The sequence below is a fragment of the Protopterus annectens genome, chromosome 2.part2, assembly GCF_019279795.1.
Source record: "Protopterus annectens isolate FY-2018-M chromosome 2.part2, PAN1.0, whole genome shotgun sequence".
NCBI lineage: Eukaryota > Metazoa > Chordata > Ceratodontiformes > Protopteridae > Protopterus > Protopterus annectens.
Window position 1 is genome coordinate 656,343,852 of NC_056730.1, and position 15,397 is coordinate 656,359,248.

Genomic DNA, 15,397 nt, shown 5'->3' on the forward strand with positions numbered 1-15,397 from the left:
AACAATATATGTTTTCAGTAATATTATCGAAATAAGTAGGTGTCACTGATAATGTTTGTATGTTGTGTCAACATTTACGTAAATGATGGGATATTGTCATGTGACCATATGCTTTTTTCTGTAGAATCATGTATACATTTATGAATTCATGCGCCAATAATGTGATTAGTCCAGCTTAAGGGTGAGAAACATAGGGCCTATCCCAGTACACATTGTCTCAAGGCAGTAAATTAGCTGTTACAAAGATGCCAACCCTTTAAAGGATGCATATTCAAACTCACGCGTATATCTAAAGGCAATTTGTAAGATTGTGGGGCATGGCTTGAAGATAACATAAAGGCTTTTTTCCATAACTCTTACAGTCCCTTACAAGTTGGACAGTGTTTATGTATTTTTTTATGTTGTAGTAGACATTTTCTGTGTGTGTGTGTGTGTGTGTGTGTGTGTGTGTGTGTGTGTGTGTGTGTGTGTGTGTGTGTGTGTGTATGTGTAAGAAGATGGAAGCCCAAATGGATACATTTCCATAGTCATCCTCTAATGAGATCCTCTCTGATAATGAGATGCAGAAGAGAATGGCTAAAACATAAGATGGGGTCAGGGCTTGTCTTACACATAGGTCAATTCACTATAGCTTGAATAGGAAAACTGTACTGTCTAGGAGTAACAAATTGAAAACATTATTGTAATCATTTTTTTTTCATTTTCCATACCATGCTTATAGCGGCACACTTTTCCTATTTATTTATTTATTTATTTTGAGAAATGTTTCTTTGCTCTTGAAATAACTGATCTGCCTTGTTGAAACAAATGCTCCTGCAAAAGATCAGGCACTCCAATGGGGCAGTGGTTCAGTTGACTTGGCATCCAAGTCAAGTCACATTAAACTTGAACATTTCAAAGTCATGGAGTACAAACCTTCCAACATTCAAATATAAGAGTAAAACCACCTGAAGGAGTTTTTGAATCTGTAATGCCTGGCTTTACTAGCTGATAGTAATGGTCAATAATTTACCATAAAATAAAAAAAAACATTTTCTGCAACAGAGGTCAAAACTTTGAGACAAAATCAGGGACAATTTGCAGCTGAGATGAGAGGAACGACTCAGTAAGATAAGTTTTACTATCATTTTACAAAGATGCTGGCAGTGATCGACCAGATATTTTTTGGCAATACTTGATTTGTTTCAACAGTTGAGGTGAGAGGAATGGCACAGTGAAATAACTGTCATTATTATTTATCAACCAGATATTTTGGCAAGAGTTATGGCTTTGTGATTTGTGTGGAGCAGCTTACATTGGAATATTTTAATATGTGTTTGTGTGGACTTTTGAGGTGAAATAATATTACATAGCTATCAGACGTCACGGCTATAACTGCTGGGTCTGGGGGGTCATGGTGACTGGATAAAAGTAATTGACCCTCTTGTCATTTGCTCAGTTTAAACAGTCATGATCTGACTTTATAGGACTAGTGTACACTTGTGAGAGGAAAGATGGACTACTTAACTGGACATCTGATATGCTCAGACAGTGTGGGTATGATTGCTATGGCTGTCTTCTTTGGAGGAAAATGACTAGCTGCCTGCAGCTGTTTGCTTATTATTTTGCCTTTGCAGGTGTAATATCATTATGTTAAACAATGTGCAATATTTTAATGTATGGTAACTGTTTTGCTTGGAACAAAAATGAAATGCATTACACGGCCATGCTCATTTATCAAATCAGACATCAATTTTATAAAGATGTGGCTGTCACTGCTTGGTAGGGGAGTGTCTGGATGAACATAACTTACCCTCTTTTCACTTGTTCACTTTAACAGTCATACCTAGAAAAAAAGGATAAAACAATAGAGAATACTGAGATCTTCAGAACTTCTAGGTACTGCTGGCCACCCCACACCAAGGTTGTATAAGTAGATTTTGACATGGGCTTAGTAGTCACCTCTGCCCTGAACTCTACCTAGTATAATACCAGTCCTGCTCATAGGTGCATACAGAAGGTCACTGTACTTATGTGTGGGGCTTGGGATGATGTCTTTATTTCTTTAACATTCCTCCCACAATTCAGCAGTCATTATATCTTATTTTGGGTTGGGAAAAACTTGGTCATTATTTCTTTAACATTCAGAGTGGTGCACAAAGGATCACTATAGCTTGTATATGAGCTCTCTACTGTCTAGAAGTTACAAGTTAGCAACATTATTGTAATCATTATTATTTTTTTAATTTTCCTCACAGTCAGACATCTAATGCAAATGGAAGTGGCTATCTTTTGGGGGATACTAAAGAAACATGCTGTTTATATATGTCTGACAGCAAATTTACCATGTTCACTTTGCTTTTTTTAAGTTTTATCCCAGTCTGACATCAGTAGGGTACACAGAAAGTGTCTGTTTTTTGGAAGTAGGGGTGAGGAGGAATACTGTATATACATAAGGCAGCAGCAGCTTAAAATATATGACTGTGGTCATTTGTCCCTTAATTGTCACCCCAATTTAACACCAGAGAAGATACATAGAAAATGGCTACCTACTTTGAGGTAGGAAGGGGGCAGGTATTATCTTCAGGTATGGTATATGTATCCTCAGAAGCATTTATCTTCCTAGTTTATTATGAACTGTTGTTTGATCAGCTTTGAGCATTAAAACTTGCATTAAATTTATTTCTTCCTTAAAAAAAGGGAGATTGAATTTATTTTCTATACGCTTGATTTTTGTTCAGCCTGTCATTGGATTTAAAGGTTTGAATAAAGCTCTAAAATGCACCTCAGAACATCTATAGCCCCATGGCTTCTGGATACCTAGCAGACCCCAGATCCCCAGCGTAATCTATTTATAGTAATGTAGTCTTACTCAGTTAGGGTGTGTTGAAAGGATGCAGGAAAAAAGCAAAGTTGAAGAGTAAGATTGAATTTCTTTACTCAATCCTGGCTTTCATTCAGGCCGTCACTGCATGAAAAGGTTGTTTAAAAAAACTCTAAAAGGCACCTCAGGGCATCTAGAACTCTCATGGCTTACCACTGTTTCATCTCTTAATGCAGTTGTTTCCTCCATAGTTATCAGATTTCTGACTTGCCTTGACAAAACATGTTGAATGAATAAATAACTGCAAGAAAAAAATGAAGAGTAAGACAAACTATGAGAAATAGGAAGAAAGGATAAGCTGGTTAATATGAGGCAGCTAGCATGAGGTGGGCAGCTGAGGGAGGAGATGCCCCATGCAGCCTTTTTGACTAGGCTCTTGCTTACCTAAGGATAGCCCTGGATGGGGTAGAGGAAAAAATAAGGGGCCTGAAATCATGACTCATCTATCAATTGAACCTAATCAACTCTCTCCAGATTCAAATTAAAGATTTGAATTGGAAGGTTCAAGGATAGCAATTAACTATTCAGCATAAAGACAATTAATTGCTTATTATTACAAACTGGCTATATAAACTTTAGCTTAAAGTGGACAATCAGGAAAATCATTCTCGCTGAAGTACTTACTATTCATATTGATGCAATCTTAGAGTTCAAAAACATCAACTCTGAGCTCATGTAGTGCCGAAACTTCCACCAGGGACCCAAATCTGTAGAACTCATGGAAATTTCAAATGGAGTGAAGTTATAACAAGAAAAATTCCTAAGCAACCACCAAGGAAGAAAGCTCTTTGTAACTAATTTTATTTTAGTTTAATAATATTAAAAAGAACAGTTAAGGGCTTTCATCTTCCATTATTAGGACTTCATCACAACTGTTTCAAAAGTACCATAAGCATTAATTAGATAGTTTAACATAAATCTCGTGACTGAAACTCAATCAATTATGTAAAAGGCACAGTTCTTTAAAAAAATTAAAACACTTTGGCACTTATATTGTATAAAATAAAACTTCAGTAAACAAATTACCATATACTAATAAATACAAAATATGTTTAAAACTCATTAATAGTGTTTGCATATAAAATTTCATTAAAACAGTTTGAACAAAAATAAATTTTGAATAACCAGAAATATTCAAAATTTCAAAACAGGGGTGATAGATATATGTTCATTTAAACCTTTGTCATTAGAAGTATTCAATTTTAATTGCCATAACAATTTCCTCATTTCTAATTTTGTCTCCCAAGAACCTCCTCTGTCATCCAATGGTACTGTTGCTATAATACCAAAAAGGAACTTTTTAAATTTATCACAAATCTGGACATGCCTACACAATGAATTATTTGTATTGCCTTTAGTAATAGTGTACATTTGCTTGTAAATTCTTTTTCAAAACTACTTCTCTGGTAAATTTAACATTTTTTAAACGGCAACTGATTAGAGCAGCTTGGATGTGTTCTGATTTCCATCATTTTAAGAAGAAAGTAGAGTTTGTGACTAACATTGAGACTAAAATTTAGATATTGATGTTGGTGTCTACATTGGATCAGTTTATTCCAAGGTTGATAGAAGGAGATCAAAGAGGATTTGTCAAAAGAAGGACTGCAAAAATTAATGGGTGGCAGCTTACAAAAAGGTATTGAAGTAGCCTTGAGGAATAGGTTTCATAATTGGGTGTAATCTTTTTGATATTATAAAAACATTTGATAGCATGGAATGGAAGAGGTGCTTCTTTTGGAAAATTTTACAAAAAGAATTAGAGCTCTGTATCAGGATTATTTTATTCATCTTATAGGTTTACAGGTTCATATGTAATTACTAAGCTAATACCACAAGAGCCTTTACAAGCCTACCCAGTAATACCTGGGCTATGACAGTATTGTATCTTAATTCCCCAGTTAAGGGATGGGGTAGTATCAGGATAGTGGGTCTTTGGGTGCTGGAGCCCTGAATCATTTTACAGATTGCCTCTGTCCATAAAAAACATGGGCAGTACCCAAGGAGTGAAGTTATGGTTCCCCATCCATTTATCCAATTTCTTTTTGAAGAGGGTGAGGGACTTTTTTATGAAGTGAGAAGTTTATGCCATAGATGAGGTAGACTCTGGGATGCAAATCTGTCTCTCCAGCAAATTCTGTTACAGTCACAAATAAGATTCAGGTCCATGAAAAGTGTAGCCCTTGTATATTTTTTCTTGTGAATATGTAACATTTTCATATGGGATGGATCAGAGAATGCCTTGTAGGTCAGACATAAGTCACTTCTCAATAAACAATATGAGATGGAGTGAAGGGATAGGGCATTTTGTTGTCTGCATAAGACATACATCTTATGCTTTGAATTTTTTTTTATTGAGAAGCCTCTGGGGCCACTCCAATTTGTGTAAGTGCCTGGTTAGGTACATGTGGAAAGGAGCATTGTAGTTGATTATTGGCATTAAAAGAGGGCTGAGTACAATGGCACTATGACTTCCTTTAATCTTCATGCCATGCCTTTACTTATAAGTTGAGCCACACAGAAGGATTTCCTCAGTACTGTAGTTACCTGGGGGTCAAAGTTTAGGTTACTATCTGTGTTCCTAGGTCTCTCACCACTGGTCTCCTTTTTAGGGTGTGCTATCAATATTGTAATTTGCAGAGATATCTGATTTACTGAAGGGTATGGTTACACAATTTTTAGCATTTAGTCTTAGATCATGGTCTTGGCACCAGTTGTTTGTCATTTTTAAGCCTGTTTGTAGGATGTCACCATCATGTAGGAATTCAGTGATTGCTCCCAGCTTACAGTTGTCAGTGAACTTGGTAAGCCAGAAGATCCCAACACTGGCCTTCACTTCAGAGAAGTATATACCAAACAGGAGGGGTCCCAACACTGAGCTCTGTGAGACACCACTAGTAACAGGTTTCTTTTTGGAGGTGGATTCACCTATCCGGACAACATGTGACCTGTCAGTGAGCCATTTTGGTATCCACCTGATGATGTATGGGTTTATGCCTAACTCAGTAAGTTTATCTATGATCCCTGAATGGGGGATTGTGTTGAAAGCTTTGGCTAGGTCTAGATAAGTGGTGCATACCGTTTTACTCTCAGTATCTGATTTTGCCTCATATTTTTTTTCTTTTCTTCGATATTTGATTTTCCAGTAAATTAATAAAGAAGAGATTTACAGTCAGCCAGTAGTACTAGTCATTATAGCTTCTTAGTTCTTATTGTTCAGAAAATGCATGCCACTGCAAAAACATGTTGTTGTGTTGACATTTTAACTGAGTTAACCGTCTGTCACATGTTCCCAATTTTGCAACATGTGTCTGATTTTGCCTCATACGATTTTGTTTCCCCATATAAAATGTTTCATTTTCTAACAAATTAATGAGGATTTTATTCAGTCAGTAATGCCAGTCAGTACAGTTTCATAGGTCGTACTGTCTAAAAAATTCATGTTGATGCAGTACTTGATCTGTTAACTTTTTAAGTAAATTAAAAGTGTCTGTCACTTGGCATATAGGATTAAGACTTGCAGCTGTTATCAGACTACTTCCTGTAGTCAAAAGTACAGAGTGATTTCTTCCACCACCCTTTATCTACTGTGTGACGTAGAGCAAATCACTGAACCAGTCAGTGCTTCTCGGTCACCCTGTAAAGGGATACTTTGTCCAGTGGGTTTATCTGCTTAATAGATAGATAAAATAACACTTTAAAATTTTCCCTTTTATGGCTTTTTTTCCTTCCATTATTTTTGGCTTTGTTCAGAATTCGTAAGTAAAGAAGTTAGAAGTATTTTGGGCTACTCTTTGTAAAATCAGTGGCTTAATGGTAAATTGTTGTTGATTTTAATCAGTAAATAATGACAGGCATTTGAGCTACTGTCTTTGTATCCTTCAGAAAATGATCACTAATGCAAAGCTTGTTATTCTAGCAACTTTCAAAGTGCATAAAAGAAATATTTAAAATTATCATCTTCTTTCAGCTGTTCCCATTAGGGGTCACCACAGCGGATCATCTGTTTCCATTTCTTCCTGTCCTCTGCATCTTGCTCTGTCACACCGACTTGCATGTCCTCTATCACCACATCCATAAACCTTATCTTAGGCCTTCCTCTTTTCCTGTTACCTGGTAGCTTCATCCTTAACATCTTTTTCCCAATATACTCAGCATCCCTCCTCAGCACGTTCAAACCAACGTAATCTTGCCTCTCTGGCTTTGTCTCCAAACCTTCCAATCTGGGCTGACCCTCTAATATACTTATTCCTAATCCTCTTCACCCTTGTCACACCCAGTGCAAATCTTAACATCTTTAACTCTGCCACATCCAGCTCTAACTCCTGCATTTTTGTCAGTGCCACTGTTTCCAACCCATATAACATAGCTGGACTCACTACCCTCTTGTAGATCTTCCGTTTCACTCTTACTGGTACTCGTCTGTCACAAATCACACCTGACACTCTTCTCCACCCACTCTATCCTGCCTGTACTCCCTTCTTCACCTCTCTTCCACACTCACCATTACTCTGATCTATTTATCCCAAGTATTTAAACTCATCCACCTTTGCCACCTCTACTCCTTGCATCCTCACCATTCCTCTATCCTCCCTCTCATTCACACACATATATTATGTCTTAGTCCTGCTGACCTTCATTCCTCTTCTCTCTAGAGCATATCTCCATCTCTCCAGGATCTCCTCCACCTGTTCCCTACTCTCACTACAGATCACAATGTCATCTATAAACATCATAATCCATGGGGACTCCTATCTGATCTCGTCTGTCAACCTGTCCATCACCATTGCAAATAAGAAAGGGCTCAGAGCTGATCCTTGATGTAATCCCACCTCCACCTTAAATGCATTCATCACTCCCACTGCAGACCTCACCGCTGTCACACTACCCTCGTACATATCCTGTACCACTCTTACATACTTCTCTGACACTCCTGACTTCCTCATACAATACCACAACTCCTCTCTAGGCACCCTGTCATATGCTTCCTCTAAGTCTACAAAAACACAATGCAACTCCTTCTGACCTTCTCTGTACTTCTCCATCAACACAGTCAGGGCAAACATCACATCTGTAGTGCTTGTTCCCGGCATGAAACCATACTGCTGATCACTAATCATCACGTCCCTTCTTAACCTAGCTTCCACTACTCTTTCCCATAAATTCATGCTGTGACTGATCAATTTAATCCATCTCTAGTTACTACAGCTCTGCACATCACCCTTATTCTTAAAAATCTGTACCAAAACACTTTTTCTCCATTCCTCAGGCATCCCCTCACCTTCCAAGATTTCATTAAACAATCTGGTTAGAAACACCACTGCCGTTTTACCTAAACACCTCCATGCTGCCACAGGTATGTCATCTGGACCAACAGCCTTTCCATTCTTAATCCTCTTCATAGCTATCCTTACTTCCTCCTTGCTAATCCATTGCACTTCATGATTCACTATCCCCACATCATCCAACCTTCACTCCCTCTCATTCTCTTCATTCATCAACCCCTCAAAGTACTCTTTGCATCTGCTCAACACACTCTCCTCGCTTGTGAGTATGTTTCCATCATTATCCTATATCACCTTTACCTGCTGCATATCTTTCCTAGCTCGTTCCCTCTGTCTAGCCAATCAGTACAGGTCCTTTTCTCCCTCCTTAGTGTCCAACCTTTCATACAACTCTTCATATGCCTTATCCTTAGCCTTCACCACCTCTCTCTTTGCCATGCACCTCATCTACTTATACTCCTGTCTACTTTCTTCATCTCTCTGACACTCCCACTTCTTCTTTGCCAATCTCTTTCTCTGTATACTCTCCTGTACTTCCTCATTCCACCACCATGTCTCCTTGTCATCCTTTCTCTGTGCAGATGTCATGCCAAGCACCTTTCTAGCTGTCTCCCTTACTAGCTCTGCTGTAGTTACCCAGATATTTGGAAAGAAATATTTAAAATATGTTTCTTATTTTGGTTTTCTTCCCCTGATTCTTGAGAGTCAGTATTTATGCATTTATGCATTCACTCGATTTCAACCAAGTATTTGAGGTGTACAGTTATGAAAATGGCTACAATTGGTCATTGTGTGTGTGTGTGTGTGTGTGTGTGTGTGTGTGTGTGTGTGTGTTTGTGTGTGAGGTTCAGACTTTGTAGACCTTAGAAAATGTTTGTTAATGCAAAAATTATTATTCTAGCAATTTTCTAAGAATAAAAAATAAATATTTAAAATCTGTTCCTGATTTTGGTTGTTTGCCTCTGATTCTTCAGCTGAGAAGGTGAGGGGCAGGGGGGAGTTGCACTGTATGGTTCTGACACTAGTGAGATGAGATAAAGTTCTGGGCCATTATTTATCTATTTATTCATTTATTTGAACTGTACGGTCATAAAGGTGGATATAACTGATGGTCACGTGTGTGTGTGCATGTGAATGTACATGTGCATGCACACAGAGGGTATAGTTCTGACATGTCCAGAATTTTGTCTAATATTTCTGGTCTGTTCCTCACAAACATTGTGTTTTTCTGGCCAAGTGTTGTCAATTGCAATAAATAATGACAAATATGTAAGTTTCAGACTTCATATCACTCAGAAAATACTTGCTAATGCAAAGCCCATTATGCTAGCAGCATTTTATGCATGTAAGAGCAATATTTAAAATATGTTTCTGTTTTGGGTCTTTGTCTCTGATTCATGAGCTAAGATGTTGAGATTTTAGAGGGGAGTTGCAATGAATTGCATTGTGTGAGTCTGACTAAGTAAGCTGAGCTATATTTCTGAGTTATTTACGTATTTATTCACTCACTTGATCTCAAGCAGATATCAGGGGTATATAGTCATACAAGCAGCTGTAATTGATGGTCACATATATGTATGTATGTGTTTGTGTGTGTGTCAATGTGCATTCATAGGACATAGTTCTCAACTATTTCCAATTTTGCCTCATATTTGTGGTCTGTTCCTCCAGTAGTGGTTTTCTGGCAAAGTATTGTTGGGGGTGGTTCATTATATTAAGATTTGTGGGATTTTGAAATCACATTTCAATTATTAGATGCATTTTAATAGTTCATTTAGGGTTATGATTTATAATTATTTGTAATTTACATGGCAGTATGGCTAAACAGTCTGCTGTCACCCCATCTGTGACCAATCTGATTGTATTAGTTATTTGAAGGCAGCTTATCAACTGTCTTCTGCTTACTAACTAGTCATCGGTTCTACCAGTTGGTAGAACAACCTATGAGAAATGTCAATATTTAAGAAGCCTGGATGCAAACCTCTTATATCAGATTACTACTGGTAAGCATCATACATCCACTGCACCACATCAGTCACAATACACCAGTAGACCTGTAACTTATGTTGAGGCTGTAAAAAAATGTCAAAGCCTACTAGGACACACACTGAAAGATCCCAATCCCTGCACACAATGAAACACCTACTCCATCTCCACACACCAATATTACAAATCCATGTAGCTCACCCAAGAGGTACTAGGAAAGCAAGGTGCCCAAGAGACACCAGGAAATCAAGGCTAAGTCCTTAAGGTCCATTAAGTCTGCTACCACATAAAATATTTTAGTCATAGGGACACAGTAGTGACACTGTAGTTAGGCATACAGACTCCCACACTCACCATACTGGATAATAACAAGATGTCTGTAAGGTTCTTGTCTGACGACTAGATCCATGCTGTCAAAAATATCCCTTAAACCAGTCAAATATGACTATAACCTATTGTGGCCCAGGTGGGAGTGAATGATCTGAGGTGAGGGACATACAGGTAATTGTGAGAATAGGAGGTACTGCCAGGCATGATAGGAAAAGTAGGGCAGTGGATGTATGACTTATGCCAGCACAGCTAGCTGGAATTTTGTAAATAATCATATGTCATTGTCATTTGTATATCAAACTAATTTGTAAAGATGCTTGTGCTGAAAATGCATTTGCAAGGTTTGCTTATGTTAAAATGTATCAACAATACATCCTGCTGGAATGAAAAAAATGTACATGTATTATTGTAACTGAATTAAATATATCTGTTTTAATAGAGGATACTGGGACATCAGCAGTTAACCAGTTAGCTTACTTTAAGAAAAATAAGGGAAATGTAAATGAGCTGTTAAACAATTAAAACAGTACCCCACAGTGCTGAATAGGACCATAGATGGTGGGTCTGAAAGAAGCCTTTGTTCATTAGCTCATTAAAAAGAGAGGAAGCCCCAGGCACTGCCATGAACATTTAGATGTGTATTGTAGCCATCTATGCTAAATTCCTGTATCAGCTTCAAAGGGGGATGCTGTGAGAACCTAGAGTGAGGTGACCATACGAGGTCATTCTGCAAACAATCTTGGATATTATATTTTACAGGGAGTAATCTCTGAGTATTGAGTATTCTGTTTTGGAGAACCTGACTAGAAAGACTGAGCACATATTTCATTGTGCCGTGCTCTGTCAAGTAAGTTATTAGTGAATATTAATTGTCCTAGACTCAGTCTGGAATATAGTGAAGCTTAGTTTAGCTACTGTTTTTCTTTACTTGTCTGACTCTGCCCATCAATGTTCTTTTCAATATTGCCCATGATTTGAACTCTGTTGTTTGCTGTGAATATATATTCAGTATAGTATTTTCATGTTCTTTTATTATTTATTATTAACTATATGTAAAACTTTTATTTTGGCTGTTCCTTGTAGAAAGTACTTAACCTTTGAGAGTGCTTATATTTATTTGGTGACACTGTGTGGGCCACTCCTGAAGGCCTAGCTGTCTTTGTCAACTACTACCATTTGTACTAGTATTAATATTACACAATATAATTGAACACCCTTTTATTAAGGGCCTTAGAGTAGCTGATTGTGGAGTGTATGGTGGTGGTGACAACTACCTTATACTCTGGGCATAAGAGGACACAGCAGGTAAATCTGTGGCAGCCTTTCCCAGGTGTGTGTGTGTGTGTGTGTGTGTGTGTGTGTGTGTGTGTGTGTGTGTGTGTGTGTGTGTGTGTGTGCTCATGTGTGTGTGAAAATTAGATCTCACATTTTGTGTTTGTCAGCTGCTTGGAGCAGGGACACAAAACACTGAGCTTACAGAAAGGGTGCCGGAGGTCTTAGACACTTGGCTGAGGACCTAACCCTATAGCTGTATCAGTAGGGAGTCTTATTGGGGACCTAGAGGGAGACAGATAGAGAGATCCAGACCCTGGACTGAGTGTGCTCCCTATGTGCTCTTAAGGGAAATTGGGCTTGATGCAGAGAGGACTGCATCTGGAAATACTTAGTGTATCCATTTGTATTTCAAGTGCGTGTCCCTCTCCAGTGTCAGTAGTGAGGATTTACGTTCCTTGATGACTGGTCCAGCATGGTGATGCCACATATTAGTGAGCAGTGGTGGGATATTAATTGAACTCCTGTAGCCTGTAAGCAGTTGTCACTAAAAAAGATGTACTCTGAAGCAGCCACGGCATAGATATTCAGAGTTTCATATCACAATAGTTTTATTTATTTACTTTTTGTTAGCTTAGTTCGTCAGGGAGAGCAAGCAAGAATGTCAGCGGAGGATTATGGCAAGCTGACATGTGCCAAGTCAAAGGACTGGTGCATGCCAACCTGACTAAAGAGGAAATGATTGCTGTCTTAATCACAGCTGCAGCACAGACCAGCAACCAGGAAGATAACATGATGTACAGCTCTCAGAAACAGGACACTTCAACGTTTCCTCAGAGGACTTAAAAATCCATCTGGAGTTAAAGAGACTTGAACTGGAGGCCAGACGTTTGGAACAAGAATCATCAGAGAGACTTTGGCATTTGGAGGCTGAAGAAAATGAAAGACTGCAGTGTTTGGAGGCCAAAGAAAAGGAGAAACAGCATCATCATGGGAGGGAGTTGCTGACTCTTCGCCAGCATCCTGGAGGTAATGGAGAAAGGAATAACCAAACCCCAGAAGCAGTAAAGGTCAGTAATCTCTTTCCACAATTTACAGAGGGCAATCATTTTGATAGTTTTGTTCATGTATTTGAAAGGGTATGTAAACAGTATAATGTTGACCAAGGGCTCTGGGTATGGTTCCTGACCCCCTTACTCCATGGTAAAGCTGCAACTGCTGTTTCTAAATTGTCAGATACTGATTTCTTAAACTATGACACAGTTAAAAAAAAATGTTTATTGGAATGTTTTGTTAACATCTGAAGCTTACAGAAAAAAGTTTCATGAGCATAGACGCAAGGCACATGAAAGTGTGTGTGATTATATTGCTGAGTTAAGCACTTATTTTCATAGGTGGGCAAGTGGGTGTCAGGTCACCAGTTCTGAAGGGCCGGCAGACCTTTTGATGAGGAAAAAAGCCCTTAGCAGTTTGTCTGAGAACATGAGAATCTGGTTGGCACACAGGGAATGCAGCTCTGCAGATGAGCTGTGAAAAAAAGGTGATCTCTACTTAGCAACCAGGGCATCACTGCACAGAAAAGGGGTACGCAGTGCTGCACATGGATATAAGAGAATCCATGATGGGCAGCCTAAACCACCCCAACAGAGTCTGCAAGTAACAGGGAAAGCCAGTAGTTCAGGTACACGGCCAGGATCAAGGGTTAAATGTTTTAAATGTAATCAGTAGGGCCATGTAGCATATAAGGCAAGGTGGGAAGCAAAAGGTGGTGGAGCCAGCAAGTGGAATAAAGAATGCTAGTGGTAAGTTGTGTGGAGACAACAGTGGTATCAAACTACCACCAAAGTTTGTATCCTATCTTGGTGGATGGAAAGCAGCCCACTGCCAAGACAGACACAACCTCTGATATAACCACTGTGGAGCCTGCAGTGGTTAAAGAGGAGCAGTACTTGCTTGGGCAGTCCACCCCAATCAGAGATTTAGGAGGGATCCCATTCCAAATGCCTTTGGCCAGAGCTCACCTTGACTGGGAGGTTGGAAAAGGAAGCAGACAAGTAGGTGTGTTTGAGGATATCCCTGCAGATGTCTTGATAGGGAATTGTTTTAATAATCCAGTACCTTGTGTGCATGCAGTGACATGCAGTCAGGCTTGGAGACAGGCATGTGGGTCTGGTTGCCTGGGGGAGACCCAGACAGACTGCATCCCTGAAGCATTCTGCCTGGGTCTCCCCCAGGCTACCAGACCCACATACCTGGTAGTCGTGGGGAGAAACAGACAGACTGCATCCATGAAGCCAGGACTGATGGTGTGGCTAACTTAGGGAGGGAGCTACCCTGTAGCAGTGAGCCTGAAGATGAGCCAAGGCTGCTGGTAGGTACTGATGTTCCTTTGGACAGGGTGACTGCAAGGGCAAAGGTGAGTGGTAGTACCCAGGCTGACGGTGAGGCACCACTGTCAGAAGATACCAGACTTTCTTTGAAAGGGGAGCTGAGAAAAGTCACAATGATAGAGTTGAGACTGGTTCAGCTCTCAGACCCTACATGACAAGGCTTGAGGGAGGTAGCTAGCCTGATGCTCAAGGAAAAGGAGAGTTTGTATACTGGAACAAAGGGTTACTGTATAGAGAGTGGACCCCTGAGGGAGGGCTAGAAGGTGAGGTAATACAGCAGTTGGTAGTGCCTGGAGCCTCCTGTCTGGTACATCTAGCCATAACCCATGACATTCCTTTTGCAGGTCATATGGGTATAAAGTGTACCAAGAGATGTATTATGCAGAACTTTTATTGGCTTGGGATTGCTAGGGATGTAACAGGGTACTGCATGGCCTGTGAGAAATTTCAAAAAGTAGGCAAGGCAAGCAAAGCTCATTTGATGCCTTTGCCTGTGATTGAGGAGCTGTTTCAGAGGGTAGCTATGGTTATTCTGGGGCCTCTGATTACCCCGAGTTCCACAGGGAAGAAATATATTCTAGTGGTAGTAGTTTATGCCACTAGATACCCTGAGGCAATAGCTCTGTCCTCCAATGAGGCAGATAAGGTGGCAAATGCTTTGCTTGAGATTTTCAGCAGGGTAAGTTTCCCAAAAGAAATACTGACTGACAGAGGTGCCAATTTCATGTCTGACCTACTGGCTTGTCTGTGGGAGCACTGTGGGTTGAAGCACCTAAAGACAACCCCTACCATCCCCAAACTAATGGTCTTGTAGAGAGGATGAACTCTACACTAAAGAATGCTATGGGCATTTGCAGACCAGTTTAATGGAGAGTGGGACAAATATTTCCAAATCTGTTGTTTGCTTACAGAGAGGTACCCCAAGATTCCACAGGTTTTTTCACCCTTACAGTTGCTGTACGGGCATAGGGTGAGGGGGCCTTTAGATATGATTTTTGATGAGTGGGAGGGTGAATGTGAATCCCACATGGAGTCTGTTGTTGCATATGTCCTAAACATCAGGGCAAGGCTTAGGGAGCTCATGGGCTTGGCCAAGGAGAACCTAGCAGGAGCCAAGCAGCAGAAATAGGTCTGGTATGGCAGGAATTCTGGAGTCAGAGAGTATGCTGTGGGACAGCAGGTGATGGTGCTCATTCCTGCCAGACACAGTAAGCTGCAGGCAGCTTGGGAGAGACCCTACAAGGTGGTAAGGAAGGTCAGTGATGTTAACTACA

At 39.7% G+C, this 15,397-nt stretch overlaps 1 protein-coding gene across 1 annotated transcript in view; it reads left to right on the top strand.

The window, feature by feature from the left end:
• The window catches only part of ADAM33 (ADAM metallopeptidase domain 33), an 897,076-nt gene that overhangs the window by 552,940 nt on the left and 328,739 nt on the right, over positions 1 to 15,397 (top strand). The gene's annotated exons all lie outside the window — the stretch shown is intronic.